The 18,503-nt window shown below is 43.0% G+C and overlaps 66 pseudogenes; all 66 read left to right on the top strand.

The window, feature by feature from the left end:
- The first annotated feature begins 4 nt into the window (after positions 1-4).
- Positions 5-123, top strand: LOC142679430 (5S ribosomal RNA; annotated as a pseudogene).
- Positions 124-190: 67 nt separating this feature from the next.
- Positions 191-309, top strand: LOC142712403 (5S ribosomal RNA; annotated as a pseudogene).
- A 67-nt stretch (positions 310-376) lies between these two features.
- LOC142705700 (5S ribosomal RNA) lies at positions 377-495 on the top strand (annotated as a pseudogene).
- A 439-nt stretch (positions 496-934) lies between these two features.
- LOC142724566 (5S ribosomal RNA) lies at positions 935-1,053 on the top strand (annotated as a pseudogene).
- A 253-nt stretch (positions 1,054-1,306) lies between these two features.
- On the top strand, positions 1,307-1,425 carry LOC142712536 (5S ribosomal RNA; annotated as a pseudogene).
- Positions 1,426-1,492: 67 nt separating this feature from the next.
- LOC142728912 (5S ribosomal RNA) lies at positions 1,493-1,611 on the top strand (annotated as a pseudogene).
- A 67-nt stretch (positions 1,612-1,678) lies between these two features.
- On the top strand, positions 1,679-1,797 carry LOC142738269 (5S ribosomal RNA; annotated as a pseudogene).
- Positions 1,798-1,864: 67 nt separating this feature from the next.
- Positions 1,865-1,983, top strand: LOC142699877 (5S ribosomal RNA; annotated as a pseudogene).
- Positions 1,984-2,050: 67 nt separating this feature from the next.
- Positions 2,051-2,169, top strand: LOC142695689 (5S ribosomal RNA; annotated as a pseudogene).
- Positions 2,170-2,236: 67 nt separating this feature from the next.
- Positions 2,237-2,355, top strand: LOC142681970 (5S ribosomal RNA; annotated as a pseudogene).
- A 67-nt stretch (positions 2,356-2,422) lies between these two features.
- Positions 2,423-2,541, top strand: LOC142685716 (5S ribosomal RNA; annotated as a pseudogene).
- Positions 2,542-2,608: 67 nt separating this feature from the next.
- Positions 2,609-2,727, top strand: LOC142665341 (5S ribosomal RNA; annotated as a pseudogene).
- A 3,135-nt stretch (positions 2,728-5,862) lies between these two features.
- Positions 5,863-5,981, top strand: LOC142692179 (5S ribosomal RNA; annotated as a pseudogene).
- A 91-nt stretch (positions 5,982-6,072) lies between these two features.
- Positions 6,073-6,191, top strand: LOC142727833 (5S ribosomal RNA; annotated as a pseudogene).
- Positions 6,192-6,258: 67 nt separating this feature from the next.
- On the top strand, positions 6,259-6,377 carry LOC142736913 (5S ribosomal RNA; annotated as a pseudogene).
- A 626-nt stretch (positions 6,378-7,003) lies between these two features.
- Positions 7,004-7,122, top strand: LOC142736886 (5S ribosomal RNA; annotated as a pseudogene).
- A 67-nt stretch (positions 7,123-7,189) lies between these two features.
- On the top strand, positions 7,190-7,308 carry LOC142737162 (5S ribosomal RNA; annotated as a pseudogene).
- Positions 7,309-7,375: 67 nt separating this feature from the next.
- Positions 7,376-7,494, top strand: LOC142738510 (5S ribosomal RNA; annotated as a pseudogene).
- Positions 7,495-7,561: 67 nt separating this feature from the next.
- Positions 7,562-7,680, top strand: LOC142687295 (5S ribosomal RNA; annotated as a pseudogene).
- A 67-nt stretch (positions 7,681-7,747) lies between these two features.
- Positions 7,748-7,866, top strand: LOC142735556 (5S ribosomal RNA; annotated as a pseudogene).
- Positions 7,867-7,933: 67 nt separating this feature from the next.
- On the top strand, positions 7,934-8,052 carry LOC142731163 (5S ribosomal RNA; annotated as a pseudogene).
- A 439-nt stretch (positions 8,053-8,491) lies between these two features.
- Positions 8,492-8,610, top strand: LOC142673594 (5S ribosomal RNA; annotated as a pseudogene).
- Positions 8,611-8,677: 67 nt separating this feature from the next.
- LOC142679397 (5S ribosomal RNA) lies at positions 8,678-8,796 on the top strand (annotated as a pseudogene).
- Positions 8,797-9,049: 253 nt separating this feature from the next.
- Positions 9,050-9,168, top strand: LOC142684875 (5S ribosomal RNA; annotated as a pseudogene).
- A 67-nt stretch (positions 9,169-9,235) lies between these two features.
- Positions 9,236-9,354, top strand: LOC142682824 (5S ribosomal RNA; annotated as a pseudogene).
- Positions 9,355-9,794: 440 nt separating this feature from the next.
- On the top strand, positions 9,795-9,913 carry LOC142737821 (5S ribosomal RNA; annotated as a pseudogene).
- A 253-nt stretch (positions 9,914-10,166) lies between these two features.
- LOC142667275 (5S ribosomal RNA) lies at positions 10,167-10,285 on the top strand (annotated as a pseudogene).
- A 253-nt stretch (positions 10,286-10,538) lies between these two features.
- LOC142736016 (5S ribosomal RNA) lies at positions 10,539-10,657 on the top strand (annotated as a pseudogene).
- A 67-nt stretch (positions 10,658-10,724) lies between these two features.
- On the top strand, positions 10,725-10,843 carry LOC142681213 (5S ribosomal RNA; annotated as a pseudogene).
- Positions 10,844-10,910: 67 nt separating this feature from the next.
- Positions 10,911-11,029, top strand: LOC142671163 (5S ribosomal RNA; annotated as a pseudogene).
- Positions 11,030-11,096: 67 nt separating this feature from the next.
- LOC142737458 (5S ribosomal RNA) lies at positions 11,097-11,215 on the top strand (annotated as a pseudogene).
- Positions 11,216-11,282: 67 nt separating this feature from the next.
- LOC142667242 (5S ribosomal RNA) lies at positions 11,283-11,401 on the top strand (annotated as a pseudogene).
- Positions 11,402-11,468: 67 nt separating this feature from the next.
- On the top strand, positions 11,469-11,587 carry LOC142727829 (5S ribosomal RNA; annotated as a pseudogene).
- Positions 11,588-11,840: 253 nt separating this feature from the next.
- Positions 11,841-11,959, top strand: LOC142736276 (5S ribosomal RNA; annotated as a pseudogene).
- A 67-nt stretch (positions 11,960-12,026) lies between these two features.
- LOC142665688 (5S ribosomal RNA) lies at positions 12,027-12,145 on the top strand (annotated as a pseudogene).
- Positions 12,146-12,212: 67 nt separating this feature from the next.
- Positions 12,213-12,331, top strand: LOC142731428 (5S ribosomal RNA; annotated as a pseudogene).
- Positions 12,332-12,398: 67 nt separating this feature from the next.
- On the top strand, positions 12,399-12,517 carry LOC142736857 (5S ribosomal RNA; annotated as a pseudogene).
- Positions 12,518-12,585: 68 nt separating this feature from the next.
- On the top strand, positions 12,586-12,704 carry LOC142686642 (5S ribosomal RNA; annotated as a pseudogene).
- A 67-nt stretch (positions 12,705-12,771) lies between these two features.
- On the top strand, positions 12,772-12,890 carry LOC142687283 (5S ribosomal RNA; annotated as a pseudogene).
- A 253-nt stretch (positions 12,891-13,143) lies between these two features.
- On the top strand, positions 13,144-13,262 carry LOC142737160 (5S ribosomal RNA; annotated as a pseudogene).
- A 67-nt stretch (positions 13,263-13,329) lies between these two features.
- LOC142736481 (5S ribosomal RNA) lies at positions 13,330-13,448 on the top strand (annotated as a pseudogene).
- A 67-nt stretch (positions 13,449-13,515) lies between these two features.
- Positions 13,516-13,634, top strand: LOC142736856 (5S ribosomal RNA; annotated as a pseudogene).
- A 68-nt stretch (positions 13,635-13,702) lies between these two features.
- On the top strand, positions 13,703-13,821 carry LOC142736885 (5S ribosomal RNA; annotated as a pseudogene).
- A 67-nt stretch (positions 13,822-13,888) lies between these two features.
- Positions 13,889-14,007, top strand: LOC142737159 (5S ribosomal RNA; annotated as a pseudogene).
- Positions 14,008-14,074: 67 nt separating this feature from the next.
- Positions 14,075-14,193, top strand: LOC142737641 (5S ribosomal RNA; annotated as a pseudogene).
- A 67-nt stretch (positions 14,194-14,260) lies between these two features.
- On the top strand, positions 14,261-14,379 carry LOC142729310 (5S ribosomal RNA; annotated as a pseudogene).
- Positions 14,380-14,446: 67 nt separating this feature from the next.
- On the top strand, positions 14,447-14,565 carry LOC142698790 (5S ribosomal RNA; annotated as a pseudogene).
- Positions 14,566-14,632: 67 nt separating this feature from the next.
- On the top strand, positions 14,633-14,751 carry LOC142705731 (5S ribosomal RNA; annotated as a pseudogene).
- Positions 14,752-14,818: 67 nt separating this feature from the next.
- LOC142681202 (5S ribosomal RNA) lies at positions 14,819-14,937 on the top strand (annotated as a pseudogene).
- Positions 14,938-15,004: 67 nt separating this feature from the next.
- On the top strand, positions 15,005-15,123 carry LOC142728939 (5S ribosomal RNA; annotated as a pseudogene).
- Positions 15,124-15,190: 67 nt separating this feature from the next.
- On the top strand, positions 15,191-15,309 carry LOC142671008 (5S ribosomal RNA; annotated as a pseudogene).
- A 67-nt stretch (positions 15,310-15,376) lies between these two features.
- LOC142683077 (5S ribosomal RNA) lies at positions 15,377-15,495 on the top strand (annotated as a pseudogene).
- Positions 15,496-15,562: 67 nt separating this feature from the next.
- On the top strand, positions 15,563-15,681 carry LOC142683897 (5S ribosomal RNA; annotated as a pseudogene).
- Positions 15,682-15,748: 67 nt separating this feature from the next.
- LOC142711472 (5S ribosomal RNA) lies at positions 15,749-15,867 on the top strand (annotated as a pseudogene).
- Positions 15,868-16,096: 229 nt separating this feature from the next.
- Positions 16,097-16,215, top strand: LOC142671794 (5S ribosomal RNA; annotated as a pseudogene).
- A 67-nt stretch (positions 16,216-16,282) lies between these two features.
- On the top strand, positions 16,283-16,401 carry LOC142681180 (5S ribosomal RNA; annotated as a pseudogene).
- Positions 16,402-16,468: 67 nt separating this feature from the next.
- Positions 16,469-16,587, top strand: LOC142715615 (5S ribosomal RNA; annotated as a pseudogene).
- Positions 16,588-16,654: 67 nt separating this feature from the next.
- On the top strand, positions 16,655-16,773 carry LOC142735851 (5S ribosomal RNA; annotated as a pseudogene).
- A 67-nt stretch (positions 16,774-16,840) lies between these two features.
- LOC142670191 (5S ribosomal RNA) lies at positions 16,841-16,959 on the top strand (annotated as a pseudogene).
- A 252-nt stretch (positions 16,960-17,211) lies between these two features.
- LOC142672114 (5S ribosomal RNA) lies at positions 17,212-17,330 on the top strand (annotated as a pseudogene).
- A 67-nt stretch (positions 17,331-17,397) lies between these two features.
- LOC142737170 (5S ribosomal RNA) lies at positions 17,398-17,516 on the top strand (annotated as a pseudogene).
- A 67-nt stretch (positions 17,517-17,583) lies between these two features.
- LOC142697240 (5S ribosomal RNA) lies at positions 17,584-17,702 on the top strand (annotated as a pseudogene).
- A 67-nt stretch (positions 17,703-17,769) lies between these two features.
- LOC142735927 (5S ribosomal RNA) lies at positions 17,770-17,888 on the top strand (annotated as a pseudogene).
- Positions 17,889-17,955: 67 nt separating this feature from the next.
- LOC142737791 (5S ribosomal RNA) lies at positions 17,956-18,074 on the top strand (annotated as a pseudogene).
- Positions 18,075-18,141: 67 nt separating this feature from the next.
- On the top strand, positions 18,142-18,260 carry LOC142712392 (5S ribosomal RNA; annotated as a pseudogene).
- Positions 18,261-18,327: 67 nt separating this feature from the next.
- LOC142733288 (5S ribosomal RNA) lies at positions 18,328-18,446 on the top strand (annotated as a pseudogene).
- The last annotated feature ends 57 nt before the right edge of the window (positions 18,447-18,503 follow it).

The raw sequence follows: 18,503 nt of genomic DNA, 5'->3' as shown, positions 1-18,503 counted from the left end.
TAATGTCGATGGCCATTCTAAGCTGAATGTTCCTGCTCTCGTCAGATCGCAGAAGTTACACAGCTTAAGGCCTCTCTAGTACCAGTGTGGGAGACTGTCTCGGAATCCGTGGTGCGGTTGACTTTTGATTATGTCGTTTAGATTTTGTTTCACAATAGATTAAATAGGACTATGGATTAAAGCATTTAACGTCAATGGCCATTCTAAGCTGAATGTGCCTGCTCTCGTCAGATCGCAGAAGTTACACAGCTTAAGGCCTCGCTAGTACCAGTGTGGGAGACTGTCTGGGAATCCGTGGTGCGGTTGACTTTTTATTATGTCGTTTAGATTTTGTTTCACAATCGATTAAAAAGGACTATGGATTAAAGCATTTAATGTCAATGGCCATTCTAAGCTGAATGTGCCTGCTCTCGTCAGATCGCAGAAGTTACACATCTTAAGGCCTCGCTAGTACCAGTGTGGGAGACTGTCTGGGAATCCGTGGAGCGGTTGAATTTTTATTATGTCGTTTAGATTTTGCTTCACAATCGATTAAAAAGTACTATGGATTAAAGCATTTAATGTCAATGGCCATTCTAAGCTGAATGTCCTTGCTCTCGTCAGATTGCAGAAGTTACACAGCTTAAAACCTCGCTAGTACCAGTGTGGGAGACTGTCTGGGAATCCGTGGTGCGGTTGACTTTTTATTATGTCGTTTAGATTTTGTTTCACAATAGATTAAATAGGACTATGGATTAAAGCATTTAACGTCAATGGCCATTCTAAGCTGAATTTCCCTGCTCTCGTCAAATCGCAGAAGTTACACAGCTAAAGGCCTCGCTAGTACCAGTGTGGGAGACACTCTGGGAATCCGTGGTGCGGTTGACTTTTTATTATGTTGTTTAGATTTTGTTTCACAATAGATTAAATAGGACTATGGATTAAGGCTTTTAATGTCAACGGCCATTCTAAGCTGAATGTGCCTGCTCTCGTCAGATCGCAGAAGTTACACAGCTTAAGGCCTCGCTAGTACCAGTGTGGGAGACTGTCTGGGAATCCGTGGTGCGGTTGCCTTTTTATTATGTCGTTTAGATTTTGTTTCACAATAGATTAAATAGGACTATGGATTAAAGCATTTAACGTCAATGGCCATTCTAAGCTGAATGTGCCTACTCTCGTCAGATCGCAGAAGTTACAAAGCTTAAGGCCTCGCTAGTACCAGTGTGGGAGACTGTCTGGGAATCCGTGGTGCGGTTAAATTTTTATTATGTCGTTTAGATTATGTTTCACAATCGATTAAAAAGGACTATGGATTAAAGCATTTAATGTCAATGGCCATTCTAAGCTGAATGTACCTGCTCTCGTCAGATCGCAGAAGTTACACAGCTTAAGGCCTCGCTAGTACCAGTGTGGGAGACTGTCTGGGAATCCGTGGTGCGGTTGACTTCTTATTATGTCGTTTAGATTATGTTTCACAATCGATTAAAAAGGACTATGGATTAAAGCATTTAATGTCAATGGCCATTCTAAGCTGAATGTGCCTGCTCTCGTCAGATCGCAGAAGTTACACAGCTTAAGGCCTCGTTAGTACCAGTGTGGGAGACTGTCTGGGAATCCGTGGTGTGGTTGACTTTTTATTATGTCGTTTAGATTTTGTTTCACAATCGATTAAAAAGGACTATGGCTTAAAGCATTTAATGTCAATGGCCATTCTAAGCTGAATGTCCCTGCTCTCGTCAGATCGCCGAAGTTACACAGCTTAAGGCCTCGCTAGTACCAGTGTGGGAGACTGTCTGGGAATCCGTGGTGCGGTTGACTTTCTATTATGTCGTTTAGATTTTGTTTCACAATCGATTAAAAAGGACTATGGATTAAAGCATTTAATGTTAATGGCCATTCTAAGCTGAATGTGCCTGCCCTCGTCAGATCGCAGAAGTTACACAGCTTAAGGCCTTGCTAGTACCAGTGTGGGAGACTGTCTGGGAATCCGTGGTGCGGTTGATTTTTTATTATGTCGTTTAGATTTTGTTTCACAATCGATTAAAAAGGACTATGGATTAAAGCATTTAATGTCAATGGTCATTCTAAGCTGAATGTCCCTGTTCTCGGCAGATCACAGAAGTTACACAGCTTAAGGCCTCGCTGGTACCAGTGTGGGAGACTGTCTGGGAATCCGTGGTGCGGTTGACTTTTTATTATGTTGTTTAGATTTTGTTTCACAATAGATTAAATAGGACTATGGATTAAGGCTTTTAATGTCAATGGCCATTCTAAGCTGAAAGTGCCTGCTCTCGTCAGATCGCAGAAGTTACACAGCTTAAGGCCTCGCTAGTACCAGTGTGGGAGACTGTCTGGGAATCTGTGGAGCGGTTGAATTTTTATTATGTCGTTTAGATTTTGTTTCACAATCGATTAAAAAGGACTATGGATTAAAGCATTTAATGTCAATGGCCATTCTAAGCTGAATGTCCCTGCTCTCGTCAGATCGCAGAAGTTACACAGCTTAAAACCTCGCTAGTACCAGTATGGGAGACTGTCTGGGAATCCGTGGTGCGGTTGACTTTTTATTATGTCGTTTAGATTTTGTTTCACAATCGATTAAAAAGGACTATGGATTAAAGCATTTAACGTCAATGGCCATTCTATGCTGAATGTGCCTGCTCTCGTCAGAACGCAGAAGTTACACAGCTTAAGGCCTCGCTAGTACCAGTGTGGGAGACTGTCTGGGAATCCGTGGTGCGGTTGAATTTTTATTATGTCGTTTAGATTTTGTTTCACAATCGATTAAAAAGGACTATGGATTAAAGCATTTAATGTCAATGGACATTCTAAGCTGAATGTCCCTGCTCTCGTCAAATCGCAGAAGTTACACAGCTTAAGGCCTCGCTAGTACCAGTGTGGGAGACACTCTGGAAATCCGTGGTGCGGTTGACTTTTTATTATGTCGTTTAGATTTTGTTTCACAATCGATTAAAAAGGACTATGGATTAAAGCATTTAATGTCAATGCCCATTCTAAGCTGAATGTGCCTGCTCTCGTTAGATCGCAGAAGTAACATGGCTTAAAGGGGTTGTCCAGGAAAAAAAAAAATTCTAAAAAATGTCCCCCAGCCTTGATTTGCCTTCCCTAATACCCCCTATTAAACTTCTAACCAGTTTCTGTTTGATTTCCATCGTCACTGCTGCTTTTTCTGTTTGTTTACATCCCTTGCTGTTTGTTTACATCCCTTACTGGCTGTTTCCTGTCTTGTAACCCACTATACCCATGATCCCCGGCTGCATCTGAGGAGACAGTTGCATCCTCCCCCTTCCTCCAAAGCACCTCAGCTATTTGCATACTGCCACGCCCCTCTATGGTCACATGGTCCTTCCCTGCTCTAATTACAGATTACAGGCAGACGCTCCCTCCCTGCACACGGTCTGAGGCCGGATTACACCAGCGTGTGCCTTTTGCTTGCGCAAAAAACACGTCGTTTTGTGCGCGCAAAAGGTACATAACAGCTCCGTGTGTCAGCCGCGTATGATGTGTGGCTGTGTGATTTTCGCGCAGCCGCCATCATTATGACACTGTTTATATGTTTGTAAACAGAAAAGCACGTGGTGCTTTTCTGTTTTCATTCATACTTTTTACTGCTGTTGCGCGAATCACGCGCGTACCACGGAAGTGCTTCCGTGTGCTGCGATTGATTTTCACGCACCCATTGACTTCAATGGGTGCGTGATGCGCAAAAACACAAATATCGGACATGTCGTGAGTTTTACGCAGCGGACACACGCTGCATGAAACTCACTGACAGTCTGCACGGCCCCATAGACTAATATAGGTCCGTGCGAGGCGCGTGAAAATCACACGCGTTGCACGGACGTATTACACGTTCGTCTGAATAAGCCCTAACACAGTAATAATCATCATTATCCTTTGTGTCTCCATCTATCCCTGATCTAAGTACAGGCACCCGTCTCCCTCACCCGCCCCTTCCACAGCCTGATAAATGTCATGGTATGTTCACGTTCCGGGCCATGCTTTCACTTTTAACCCGTTTTGTACCCATTTTTTTCCTTGTCCGTTTTAAAAACGGATGAATTTCATTTGTCAATTTCCTGCCACACACTGCCCCCTGTAGATAATGCCACACACTACCTTCTATAGATACTGCCACAGCCCCCTGTAGGTAATGCCACACATCCCCGCTGTAGGTAATGCCACACATCCCCGCTGTAGGTAATGCCACACATCCCCGCTGTAGGTAATGCCACACATCCCCACTGTAGGTAATGCCACACATCCCCGCTGTAGGTAATGCCACACATCCCCGCTGTAGATAATGCCACACAGCCCCCCTGTAGGTAATGCCACACAGCCCCCCTGTAGGTAATGCCACACAGCCCCCCTGTAGGTAATGCCACACAGCCCCCCTGTAGGTAATGCCACACAGCCCCCCTGTAGGTAATGCCACACAGCCCCTCTGTAGGCAGTGCCACACAGCCCCCTGTAAGTAATGCCACACAGCCCCCTGTAAGTAATGCCACACAGCCCCCTGTAAGTAATGCCACATAGCCCCCCCTGTAGGTAATGCCACATAGCCCCCCCTGTAGGTAATGCCACATAGCCCCCCCTGTAGGTAATGCCACATAGCCCCCCCTGTAGGTAATGCCACATAGCCCCCCCTGTAGGCAATGCCACCCCCCTACTTTCCTGTAGGGGACGGCTCTGGAGAAATCTCTCACTTCACTGTCCATATATGAACAGTGAAGTGAGGTACTTCTCCTGGAGCGGAATCCCCGGCCACATCGGCGGGGATTCCGCTTCAGAAGTCACTGACGTCACTGTCCATATATGGACACAGTGAAGTCAGTGACTTCTCCTGGAGCGGAATCCCCGGCCACATCGGCGGGGATTCCGCTTCAGAAGTCACTGACATCACTGTCCATATATGGACACAGTGAAGTCAGTGACTTCTCCTGGAGCGGAATCCCCGGCCACATCGGCAGGGATTCCGCTTCATTAGTCCCTGACGTCACTGTCCATATATGGACACAGTGAAGTCTGTGACTTCTCTTGGAGCGGAATCCCCGGCCACATCGTCGGGGATTCCGCTTCATTAGTCTCTGACGTCACTGTCCATATATGGACACAGTGAAGTCTGTGACTTCTCTTGGAGCGGAATCCCCGGCCAATTCGCCGGTGATTCCGCTTCAGAAGTCACTGTGTCCATATATGGACACAGTGAAGTCTGTGACTTCTCCTGGAGCGGAATCCTCAAACCCGGGCTTGGGGATTACGCTCCTACAGTGACCAAATAAACACCCTCCTCCTCCTCCTCCTCACATGCGCTTCGGACTGTGAGGAGGAGAAGGAGAGAGCGAGCTACAGTAGACACGGCCATCACAGTGCACACCGATACCACATACTAAAACTTGCGCATGCGCAATGAAACTGCTGCTGAAGACGCAGCCATACCATTTAACAGAGCATGCGTGGTAGACACAACCACGCATGCTCTAAGCAGATGGGGAAAACACGTGGTACAGTTATGACGTACCCGTACACTGAAAACCGGAAACCGCAAACCGGAAGTTAGGCGCGAATGGACGGGTATGCACAGGAAGTGCAAATTTTACATGGACAAGCGGTCACGTGACGGAAGAGGGGATACGACGATACAGCCAGCTAATCAAACGTAAGTACATTACAAAGTTAAATGTTTTTTATTGTTTCGTTTAATTAAAAGTAATTTTTTACTTCTGGAATACCCCTTTAACGCCTCGCTAGTACCAGTGTGGGAGACTGTCTGGGAATCCGTGGTGCGGTTGACTTTTTATTATGTCGTTTAGATTTTGTTTCACAATAGATTAAATAGGACTATGGATTAAAGCATTTAACGTCAATGGCCATTCTAAGCTGAATGTGCCTGCTCTCGTCAGATCGCAGAAGTTACACAGCTTAAGGCCTCGCTAATACCAGTGTGGGAGACTGTTTGGGAATCCGTGGTGCAGTTGAATTTTTATTATGTCGTTTAGATTTTGTTTCACAATCGATTAAAAAGGACTATGGATTAAAGCATTTAATGTCAATGGCCATTCTAAGCTGAATGTCAATGGCCATTCTAAGCTGAATGTCCCTGCTCTCGTCAGATCGCAGAAGTTACACAGCTTAAGGCCTCGCTAGTACCAGTGTGGGAGACTGTCTGGGAATCCGTGGTGCGGTTGACTTATTGTTATGTCGTTTAGATTTTGTTTCACAATCGATTAAAAAGGACTATGGATTAAAGCATATAAAGTCAATGGCCATTCTAAGCTGAATGTGCCTGCTCTCGTCAGATCGCAGAAGTTACACAGCTTAAGTCCTCGCTAGTACCAGTGTGGGAGACTGTCTGGGAATCCGTGGTGCGGTTGACTTTTTATTATGTCGTTTCGATTTTGTTATACAATCGATTAAAAAGGACTATGGATTAAAGCATTTAATGTCAGTGGCCATTATAAGCTGAATGTGCCTGCTCTCGTCAGATCGCAGAAGTTACACAGCTTAAGGGCTTGCTAGTACCAGTGTGGGAGACTGTCTGGGAATCCGTGGTGCGGTTGGCTTTTTATTATGTCGTTTAGATTTTGTTTCACAATCGATTAAAAAGGACTATGGATTAAAGCATTTAATGTCAATGGCCATTCTAAGCTGAATGTGCCTGCTCTCGTTAGATCGCAGAAGTTACACAGCTTAACGCCTCGCTAGTACCAATGTGAGAGACTGTCTGGGAATCCGTGGTGCGGTTAATTTTTTATTATGTCGTTTAGATTTTGTTTCACAATAGATTAAATAGGACTATGGATTAAAGCATTTAACGTATTTGGCCATTCTAAGCTGAATGTGCCTGCTCTCGTCAGATCGCAGAAGTTACACAGCTTAAGGCCTCGCTAGTACCAGTGTGGGAGACTGTCTGGGAATCCGTGGTGCAGTTGAATTTTTATTATGTCGTTTTAGATTTTGTTTCACAATCGATTAAAAAGGACTATGGATTAAAGCATTTAATTTCAATGGCCATTCTAAGCTGAATGTCCCTGCTCTCGTCAGATCGCAGAAGTTACACAGCTTAAGGCCTCGCTAGTACCAGTGTGGGAGACTGTCTGGGAATCCGTGGTGCGGTTGACTTTTTATTATGTCGTTTAGATTTTGTTTCACAATCGATTAAAAAGGACTATGGATTAAAGCATTTAATGTCAATGGCCATTCTAAGCTGAATGTGCCTGCTCTTGTCAGATCGCAGAAGTTACACAGCTTAAGGCCTCGCTAGTACCAGTGTGGGAGACTGTCTGGGAATCCGTGGTGCGGTTGACTTTTTATTATGTCGTTTAGATATTGTTTCACAATAGATTAAATAGGACTATGGATTAAAGCATTTAGCGTCAATGGCCATTCTAAGCTGAATGTGCCTGCTCTCGTCAGATCGCAGAAGTTACACAGCTTAAGGCCTCGCTAGTACCAGTGTCGGAGACTGTCTGGGAATCTGTGGTGCGGTTGACTTTTTATTATGTCGTTTAGATTTTGTTTCACAATAGATTAAATAGGACTATGGATTAAAGCATTTAACGTCAATGGCCATTCTAAGCTGAATGTGCCTGCTCTCGTCAGAACGCAGAAGTTACACAGCTTAATGCCTCGCTAGTACCAGTGTGGGAGACTGTCTGGGAATCCGTGGTGCGGTTGAATTTTTATTATGTCGTTTAGATTTTGTTTCACAATCGATTAAAAAGGACTATGGATTAAAGCATTTAATGTCAATGGCCATTCTAAGCTGAATGTCCCTGCTCTCGTCAGATCGCAGAAGTTACACAGCTTAAGGCCTCGCTAGTACCAGTGTGGGAGACTGTCTGGGAATCCGTGGTGCGGTTGGCTTTTTATTATGTTGTTTAGATTTTGTTTCACAATAGATTAAATAGGACTATGGATTAAGGGTTTTAATGTCAGTGGCCATTCTAAGCTGAATGTGCCTGCTCTCGTCAGATCGCAGAAGTTACACAGCTTAAGGCCTCGCTAGTACCAGTGTGGGAGACTGTCTGGGAATCCGTGGTGCGGTTGACTTTTTATTATGTCGTTTAGATTTTGTTTCACAATCGATTAAAAAGGACTATGGATTAAAGCATTTAATGTCAATGGCCATTCTAAGCTGAATGTGCCTGCTCTCGTTAGATCGCAGAAGTTACACAGCTTAACGCCTCGCTAGTACCAATGTGAGAGACTGTCTGGGAATCCGTGGTGCGGTTAATTTTTTATTATGTCGTTTAGATTTTGTTTCACAATAGATTAAATAGGACTATGGATTAAAGCATTTAACGTATTTGGCCATTCTAAGCTGAATGTACCTGCTCTCGTCAGATCGCAGAAGTTACACAGCTTAATGCCTCGCTAGTACCAGTGTGGGAGACTGTCTGGGAATCCGTGGTGCGGTTGAATTTTTATTATGTCGTTTAGATTTTGTTTCACAATCGATTAAAAAGGACTATGGATTAAAGCATTTAATGTCAATGGCAATTCTAAGCTGAATGTCCCTGCTCTCGTCAGATCGCGGAAGTTACACAGCTTAAGGCCTCGCTAGTACCAGTGTGGGAGACTGTCTGGGAATCCGTGGTGCGGTTGGCTTTTTATTATGTTGTTTAGATTTTGTTTCACAATAGATTAAATAGGACTATGGATTAAGGCTTTTAATGTCAGTGGCCATTCTAAGCTGAATGTTCCTGCTCTCGTCAGATCGCAGAAGTTACACAGCTTAAGGCCTCGCTAGTACCAGTGTGGGAGACTGTCTGGGAATCTGTGGTGCGGTTGAATTTTTATTATATCGTTTAGATTTTGTTTCACAATCGATTAAAAAGGACTATGGATTAAAGCATTTAATGTCAATGGCCATTCTAAGCTGAATGTCCCTGCTCTCGTCAGATAACAGAAGTTACACAGCTTAAGGCCTCGCTAGTACCAGTGTGCGAGACTGTCTGGGAATCCGTGGTGCGGTTGAATTATTATTATGTCGTTTAGATTTTGTTTCACAATCGATTAAAAAGGACTATGGATTAAAGCATTAAATGTCAATGGCCATTCTAAGCTGAATGTCCCTGCTCTCGTCAGATCGCAGAAGTTACACAGCTTAAGGCCTCGCTAGTACCAGTGTGGGAGACTGTCTGGGAATCCGTGGTGTGTTTGGCTTTTTATTATGTTGTTTAGATTTTATTTCACAATAGATTAAATAGGACTATGGATTAAGGCTTTTAATGTCAATGGCCATTCTAAGCTGAATGTGCCTGCTCTCGTCAGATCGCAGAAGTTACACAACTTAAGGCCTCGCTAGTACCAGTGTCGGAGACTGTCTGGGAATCCGTGGTGCGGTTGACTTTTTATTATGTCGTTTAGATTTTGTTTCACAATAGATTAAAAAGGACTATGGATTAAAGCATTTAATGTCAATGGCCATTCTAAGCAGAATGTCCCTGCTCTCGTCAGATCGCAGAAGTTAAACAGCTTAAAACCTCGCTAGTACCAGTGTGAGAGACTGTCTGGTAATCCGTGGTGTGGTTGACTTATTATTATGTCGTTTAGATTTTGTTTCATAATCGATTAAAAAGGACTATGGATTAAAGCATTTAACGTTAATGGCCATTCAAAGCTGAATGTGCCTTCTCTCGTCAGATCGCAGAAGTTTCACAGCTTAAGGTCTCGCTAGTACCAGTGTGGGAGACTGTCTGGGAATCCGTGGTGCGGTTGACTTTTTTATTATGTCGTTTAGATTTTGTTTCACAATAGATTAAATAGGACTATGGATTAAAGCATTTAACGTCAATGGCCATTCTAAGCTGAATGTGCCTGCTCTCGTCAGAACGCAGAAGTTACACAGCTTAAGGCCTCGCTAGTACCAGTGTGGGAGACTGTCTGGGAATCCGTGGTGTAGTTGAATTTTTATTATGTCGTTTAGATTTTGTTTCACAATCGATTAAAAAGGACTATGGATTAAAGCATTTAATGTCAATGGCCATTCTAAGCTGAATGTCCCTGCTCTCGTCAGACAGCAGAAGTTACACAGCTTAAGGCCTCGCTAGTACAAGTGTGGGAGACAGTCTGGGAATCCGTGGTGCGGTTGACTTTTTATTATGTCGTTTAGATTTTGTTTCACAATAGATTAAATAGGACTATGGATTAAAGCATTTAACGTCAATGGCCATTCTAAGCTGAATGTGCCTGCTCTCGTCAGAATGCAGAAGTTACACAGCTTAAGGCCTCGCTAGTACCAGTGTGGGAGACTGTCTGGGAATCCGTGGTGCGGTTGAATTTTTATTATGTCGTTTAGATTTTGTTTCACAATCGATTAAAAAGGACTATGGATTAAAGCATTTAATGTCAATGGCCATTCTAAGCTGAATGTGCCTGCTCTTGTCAGATCGCAGAAGTTACACAGCTTAAGGCCTCGCTAGTACCAGTGTGGGAGACTGTCTGGGAATCCATGGTGCGGTTGAATTTTTATTATGTCGTTTAGATTTTGTTTCACAATCGATTAAAAAGGACTATGGATTAAAGCATTTAATGTCAATGGCCGTTCTAAGCTGAATGTGCCTGCTCTCGTCAGATCGCAGAAGTTACACAGCTTAAGGCCTCGCTAGTACCAGTGTGGGAGACTGTCTGGGAATCCGTGGTGCGGTTGACTTTTTATTATGTCGTTTAGATTTTGTTTCACAATCGATTAAAAAGGACTATGGATTAAAGCATTTAATGTCAATGGCCATTCTAAGCTGAATGTGCCTGCTCTCGTTAGATCGCAGAAGTTACACAGCTTAACGCCTCGCTAGTACCAGTGTGGGAGACTGTCTGGGAATCCGTGGTGCGGTTGACTTTTTATTATGTTGTTTAGATTTTGTTTCACAATAGATTAATTAGGACTATGGATTAAAGCATTTAACGTCAATGGCCATTCTAAGCTGAATGTGCCTGCTCTCGTCAGATCGCAGAAGTTACACAGCTTAAGGCCTCGCTAGTACCAGTGTGGGAGACTGTCTGGGAATCCTTGGTGTGGTTGACTTTTTATTATGTCGTTTAGATTTTGTTTCACAATCGATTAAAAAGGACTATGGATTAAAGCATTTAATGTCAATGGCCATTCTAAGCTGAATGTCCCTGCTCTCATCAGATAGCAGAAGTTACACAGCTTAAGGCCTCGCTAGTACCAGTGTGGGAGACTGTCTGGGAATCCGTGGTGCGGTTGACTTTTTATTATGTCGTTTAGATTTTGTTTCACAATAGATTAAATAGGACTATGGATTAAAGCATTTAACGTCAATGGCCATTCTAAGCTGAATGTGCCTGCTCTCGTCAGAATGCAGAAGTTACACAGCTTAAGGCCTCGCTAGTACCAGTGTGGGAGACTGTCTGGGAATCCGTGGTGCGGTTGAATTTTTATTATGTCGTTTAGATTTTGTTTCACAATCGATTAAAAAGGACTATGGATTAAAGCATTTAATGTCAATGGCCATTCTAAGCTGAATGTCCCTGCTCTCGTCAGATCGCAGAAGTTACACAGCTTAAGGCCTCGCTAGTACCAGTGTGGGAGACTGTCTGGGAATCCGTGGTGCGGTTGACTTTTTATTATGTCGTTTAGATTTTGTTTCACAATCGATTAAAAAGGACTATGGATTAAAGTGTTTAATGTCAATGGCCAGTCTAAGCTGAATGTGCCTGCTCTCGTTAGATCGCAGAAGTTACACAGCTTAACGCTTCGCTAGCACCAGTGTGGGAGACTGTCTGGGAATCTGTGGTGTGGTTGACTTTTTATTATGTTGTTTAGATTTTGTTTCACAATAGATTAATTAGGACTATGGATTAAAGCATTTAACGTCAATGGCCATTCTAAGCTGAATGTGCCTGCTCTCGTCAGATCGCAGAAGTTACACAGCTTAAGGCCTCGCTAGTACCAGTGTGGGAGACTGTCTGGGAATCCGTGGTGTGGTTGGCTTTTTATTATGTCGTTTAGATTTTGTTTCACAATCGATTAAAAAGGACTATGGATTAAAGCATTTAATGTCAATGGCCATTCTAAGCTGAATGTCCCTGCTCTCGTCAGATAGCAGAAGTTACACAGCTTAAGGCCTCGCTAGTACCAGTGTGGGAGACTGTCTGGGAATCCGTGGTGCGGTTGACTTTTTATTATGTCGTTTAGATTTTGTTTCACAATAGATTAAATAGGACTATGGATTAAAGCATTTATCGTCAATGGCCATTCTATGCTGAATGTGCCTGCTCTCGTCAGAACGCAGAAGTTACACAGCTTAAGGCCTCGCTAGTACCAGTGTGGGAGACTGTCTGGGAATCCGTGGTGCGGTTGACTTTTTATTATGTCGTTTAGATATTGTTTCACAATAGATTAAATAGGACTATGGATTAAAACATTTAACGTCAATGGCCATTCTAAGCTGAATGTGCCTGCTCTCGTCAGATCGCAGAAGTTACACAGCTTAAGGCCTCGCTAGTACCAGTGTGGGAGACTGTCTGGGAATCCGTGGTGCAGTTGAATTTTTATTATGTCGTTTTAGATTTTGTTTCACAATCGATTAAAAAGGACTATGGATTAAAGCATTTAATTTCAATGGCCATTCTAAGCTGAATGTCCCTGCTCTCGTCAGATAGCAGAAGTTACACAGCTTTAGGCCTCGCTAGTACCAGTGTGGGAGACTGTCTGGGAATCCGTGGTGCGGTTGACTTTTTATTATGTCGTTTAGATTTTGTTTCACAATAGATTAAATAGGACTATGGATTAAAGCATTTAACGTCAATGGCCATTCTAAGCTGAATGTGCCTGCTCTCGTCAGAACGCAGAAGTTACACAGCTTAATGCCTCGCTAGTACCAGTGTGGGAGACTGTCTGGGAATCCGTGGTGCGGTTGAATTTTTATTATGTCGTTTAGATTTTGTTTCACAATCGATTAAAAAGGACTATGGATTAAAGCGTTTAATGTCAATGGCCAGTCTAAGCTGAATGTGCCTGCTCTCGTTAGATCGCAGAAGTTACACAGCTTAACGCTTCGCTAGCACCAGTGTGGGAGACTGTCTGGGAATCTGTGGTGTGGTGGACTTTTTATTTTGTTGTTTAGATTTTGTTTCACAATAGATTAATTAGGACTATGGATTAAAGCATTTAACGTCAATGGCCATTCTAAGCTGAATGTGCCTGCTCTTGTCAGATCGCAGAAGTTACACAGCTTAAGGCCTCGCTAGTACCAGTGTGGGAGACTGTCTGGGAATCCGTGGTGCGGTTGACTTTTTATTATGTCGTTTAGATTTTGTTTCACAATAGATTAAATAGGACTATGGATTAAAGCATTTAATGTCAATGGTCATTCTAAGCTGAAAGTCCTTGCTCTCGTCAGATCGCAGAAGTTACACAGCTTAAGGCCTCGCTAGTACCAGTGTGGGAGACTGTCTGGGAATCCGTGGTGCGGTTGACTTTTTATTATGTCGTTTAGATATTGTTTCACAATAGATTAAATAGGACTATGGATTAAAGCATTTAACGTCAATGGCCATTCTAAGCTGAATGTGCCTGCTCTCGTCAGATCGCAGAAGTTACACAGCTTAAGGCCTCGCTAGTACCAGTGTGGGAGACTGTCTGGGAATCCGTGGTGCAGTTGAATTTTTATTATGTCGTTTTAGATTTTGTTTCACAATCGATTAAAAAGGACTATGGATTAAAGCATTTAATTTCAATGGCCATTCTAAGCTGAATGTCCCTGCTCTCGTCAGATCGCAGAAGTTACACAGCTTAAGGCCTCGCTAGTACCAGTGTGGGAGACTGTCTGGGAATCCGTGGTGCGGTTGACTTTTTATTATGTCGTTTAGATTTTGTTTCACAATCGATTAAAAAGGACTATGGATTAAAGCATTTAATGTCAATGGCCATTCTAAGCTGAATGTGCCTGCTCTTGTCAGATCGCAGAAGTTACACAGCTTAAGGCCTCGCTAGTACCAGTGTGGGAGACTGTCTGGGAATCCGTGGTGCGGTTGACTTTTTATTATGTCGTTTAGATATTGTTTCACAATAGATTAAATAGGACTATGGATTAAAGCATTTAACGTCAATGGCCATTCTAAGCTGAATGTGCCTGCTCTCGTCAGATCGCAGAAGTTACACAGCTTAAGGCCTCGCTAGTACCAGTGTGGGAGACTGTCTGGGAATCCGCGGTGCGGTTGAATTTTTATTATGTCGTTTAGATTTTGTTTCACAATCGATTAAAAAGGACTATGGATTAAAGCATTTAATGTCAATGGCCATTCTAAGCTGAATGTGCCTGCTCTCGTCAGATCGCAGAAGTTACTCAGCTTAAGGCCTCGCTAGTACCAGTGTGGGAGACTGTCTGGGAATCCGTGGTGCGGTTGACTTTTTATTATGTCGTTTAGATTTTGTTTCACAATCGATTAAAAAGGACTATGGATTAAAGCATTTAATGTCAATGGCCATTCTAAGCTGAATGTGCCTGCTCTCGTCAGATCGCAGAAGTTGCTCAGCTTAAGGCCTCGCTAGTACCAGTGTGGGAGACTCTCTGGGAATCCGTGGAGCGGTTGACTTTTTATTATGTCGTTTAGATTTTGTTTCACAATCGATTAAAAAGGACTATGGATTAAAGCATTTAATGTCTGTGGCCATTCTAAGCTGAATGTGCCTGCTCTCGTCAGATTGCAGAAGTTACACAGCTTAAGGCCTCGCTAGTACCAGTGTGGGAGACTGTCTTGGAATCCGTGGTGCGGTTGACTTTTTATTATGTCGTTTAGATTTTGTTTCACAATCGATTAAAAAGGACTATGGATTAAAGCATTTAATGTCAATGGCCATTCTAAGCTGAATGTGCCTGCTCTCGTTAGATCGCAGAAGTTACACAGCTTAACGCCTCGCTAGTACCAGTGTGGGAGACTGTCTGGGAATCCGTGGTGCGGTTGACTTTTTATTATGTCGTTTAGATTTTGTTTCACAATCGATTAAAAAGGACTATGGATTAAAGCATTTAATGTCAATGGCCATTCTAAGCTGAATGTGCCTGCTCTCGTCAGAACGCAGAAGTTACACAGCTTAAGGCCTCGCTAGTACCAGTGTGGGAGACTGTCTGGGAATCCGTGGTGCGGTTGCCTTTTTATTATGTTGTTTAGATTTTGTTTCACAATAGATTAAATAGGACTTTGGATTAAGGCTTTTAATGTCAATGGCCATTCTAAGCTGAATTTGCCTGCTCTCGTTAGATCGCAGAAGTTACACAGCTTAAGGCCTCACCAGTACCAGTGTGGGAGACTGTCTGGGAATCCGTGGTGCGGTTGACTTTTTATTATGTCGTTTAGAATTTGTTTCACAATTGATTAAAAAGGACTATGGATTAAAGCATTTAACGTCAATGGCCATTCTAAGCTGAATGTGCCTGCTCTCGTCAGAACGCAGAAGTTACACAGCTTAAGGCCTCACTAGTACCAGTGTGGGAGACTGTCTGGGAATCCATGGTGCGGTTGAATTTTTATTATGTCGTTTAGATTTTGTTTCACAATCGATTAAAAAGGACTATGGATTAAACCATTTAATGTCAATGGCCATTCTAAGCTGAATGTCCCTGCTCTCGTCAGATCGCAGAAGTTACACAGCTTAACGCCTCGCTAGTACCAGTGTGGGAGACTGTCTGGGAATCCGTGGTGCGGTTGACTTTTTATTATGTCGTTTAGATTTTGTTTCACAATAGATTAAATAGGACTATGGATTAAAGCATTTAACGTCAATGGCCATTCTAAGCTGAATGTGCCTGCTCTCGTCAGATCGCAGAAGTTACACAGCTTAAGGCCTCGCTAGTACCAGTGTGGGAGACTGTCTGGGAATCAGTGATGCGGTTGAATATTTATTATGTCGTTTAGATTTTGTTTCACAATCGATTAAAAAGGACTATGGATTAAAGCATTTAATGTCCCTGCTCTCGTCAGATTGCAGAAGTTACACAGCTTAAGGCCTCGCTAGTACCAGTGTGGGAGACTGTCTGGGAATCTGTGGTGCGGTTGACTTTTTATTATGTCGTTTAGATTTTGTTTCACAATCGATTAAAAAGGACTATGGATTAAAGCATTTAATGTCAATGGCCATTCTAAGCTGAATGTGCCTGCTCTCGTCAGATCGCAGAAGTTACTCAGTTTAAGGCCTCGCTAGTACCAGTGTGGGAGACTGTCTGGGAATCCGTGGAGCGGTTGACTTTTTATTATGTCGTTTAGATTTTGTTTCACAATCGATTAAAAAGGACTATGGATTAAAGCATTTAATGTCAATGGCCATTCTAAGCTGAATGTGCCTGCTCTCGTTAGATCGCAGAAGTTACACAGCTTAACGCCTCGCTAGTACCAGTGTGGGAGACTGTCTGGGAATCCGTGGTGCGGTTGACTTTTTATTATGTCGTTTAGATTTTGTTTCACAATCGATTAAAAAGGACTATGGATTAAAGCATTTAATGTCAATGGCCATTCTAAGCTGAATGTGCCTGCTCTCATCAGAACGCAGAAGTTACACAGCTTAAGGCCTCGCTAGTACCAGTGTGGGAGACTGTCTGGGAATCCGTGGTGCGGTTGCCTTTTTATTATGTTGTTTAGATTTTGTTTCACAATAGATTAAATAGGACTATGGATTAAAGCATTTAACGTCAATGGCCATTCTAAGCTGAATGTGCCTGCTCTCGTCAGATCGCAGAAGTTACACAGCTTAAGGCCTCACCAGTACCAGTGTGGGAGACTGTCTGGGAATCCGTGGTGCGGTTGACTTTTTATTATGTCGTTTAGATTTTGTTTCACAATTGATTAAAAAGGACTATGGATTAAAGCATTTAACGTCAATGGCCATTCTAAGCTGAATGTGCCTGCTCTCGTCAGAACGCAGAAATTACACAGCTTAAGGCCTCGCTAGTACCAGTGTGGGAGACTGTCTGGGAATCCATGGTGCGGTTGAATTTTTATTATGTCGTTTAGATTTTGTTTCACAATCGATTAAAAAGGACTATGGATTAAAGCATTTAATGTCAATGGCCTTCTAAGCTGAATGTCCCTGCTCTCGTCAGATCGCAGAAGTTACACAGCTTAAGGCCTTGCTAGTACCAGTGTGGGAGACTGTCTGGGAATCCGTGGTGCGGTTGAATTTTTATTATGTCGTTTAGATTTTGTTTCACAATCGATTAAAAAGGACTATGGATTAAAGCATTTAATGTCAATGGCCATTCTAAGCTGAATGTCCCTGCTCTCGTCAGATCGCAGAAGTTACGCAGCGTAAGGCCTCGCTAGTACCAGTGTGGGAGACTGTCTGGGAATCCGTGGTGCGGTTGCCTTTTTATTATGTTGTTTAGATTATGTTTCACAATAGATTAAATAGGACTATGGATTAAGGTTTTTAATGTCAATGGCCATTCTAAGCTGAATGCGCCTGCTCTCGTCAGAGCGCAGAAATTACACAGCTTAAGGCCTCGCTAGTACCAGTGTGGGAGACTGTCTGGGAATCCGTGGTGCGGTTGACTCTTTATTATGTCGTTTAGATTTTGTTTCACAATCGATTAAAAAGGACTATGGATTAAGGCATTTAATGTCAATGGCCATTCTAAGCTGAATGTGCCTGCTCTCGTTAGATCGCAGAAGTTACACAGCTTAACGCCTCGCTAGTACCAGTGTGGGAAACTGTCTGGGAATCCGTGGTGCGGTTGACTTTTTATTATGTCGTTTAGATTTTGTTTCACAATCGATTAAAAAGGACTATGGATTAAAGCATTTAATGTCAATGGCCATTCTAAGCTGAATGTCCCTGCTCTCGTCAGATCGCAGAATTTATACAGCTTAAGGCCTCGCTAGTACTAGTGTGGGAGACTGTCTGGGAATCCGTGGTGCGGTTGACTTTTTATTATGTTGTTTAGATTTTGTTTCACAATCGATTAAAAAGGACTATGGATTAAAGCATTTAATGTCAATGGCCATTCTAAGCTGAATGTGCCTGCTCTCGTCGGATCGCAGAAGTTACACAGCTTAAGGCCTCGCTAGTACCAGTATGGGAGACTGTCTGTGAATCCGTGGTGCGGTTGACTTTTTATTATGTCGTTTAGATTTTGTTTCACAATCGATTAAACAGGGCTATGGATTAAAGCATTTAATGTCAATGGCCATTCTAAGCTGAATGTGCCTGCTCTCGTCAGATCGCAGAAGTTACACAGCTTAAGGCCTCGCTAGTACCAGTGTGGGAGACTGTCTGGGAATCCGTGGTGCGGTTGACTTTTTATTATGTCATTTAGATTTTGTTTCACAATCGATTAAACAGGGCTATGGATTAAAGCATTTAATGTCAATGGCCATTCTAAGCTGAATGTGCCTGCTCTCGTCAGATCGCAGAAGTTACACAGCTTAAGGCCTCGCTAGTACCAGTGTGGGAGACTGTCTGGGAATCCGTGGTGTGGTTGACTTTTTATTATGTCGTTTAGATTTTGTTTCACAATAGATTAAATAGGACTATGGATTAA

This window comes from Rhinoderma darwinii, chromosome 1 (assembly GCF_050947455.1).
Source record: "Rhinoderma darwinii isolate aRhiDar2 chromosome 1, aRhiDar2.hap1, whole genome shotgun sequence".
Lineage (NCBI taxonomy): Eukaryota > Metazoa > Chordata > Amphibia > Anura > Rhinodermatidae > Rhinoderma > Rhinoderma darwinii.
Note: the sequence above shows the minus strand (reverse complement) of the source record. Positions and strands in the feature narration are given on the sequence as shown.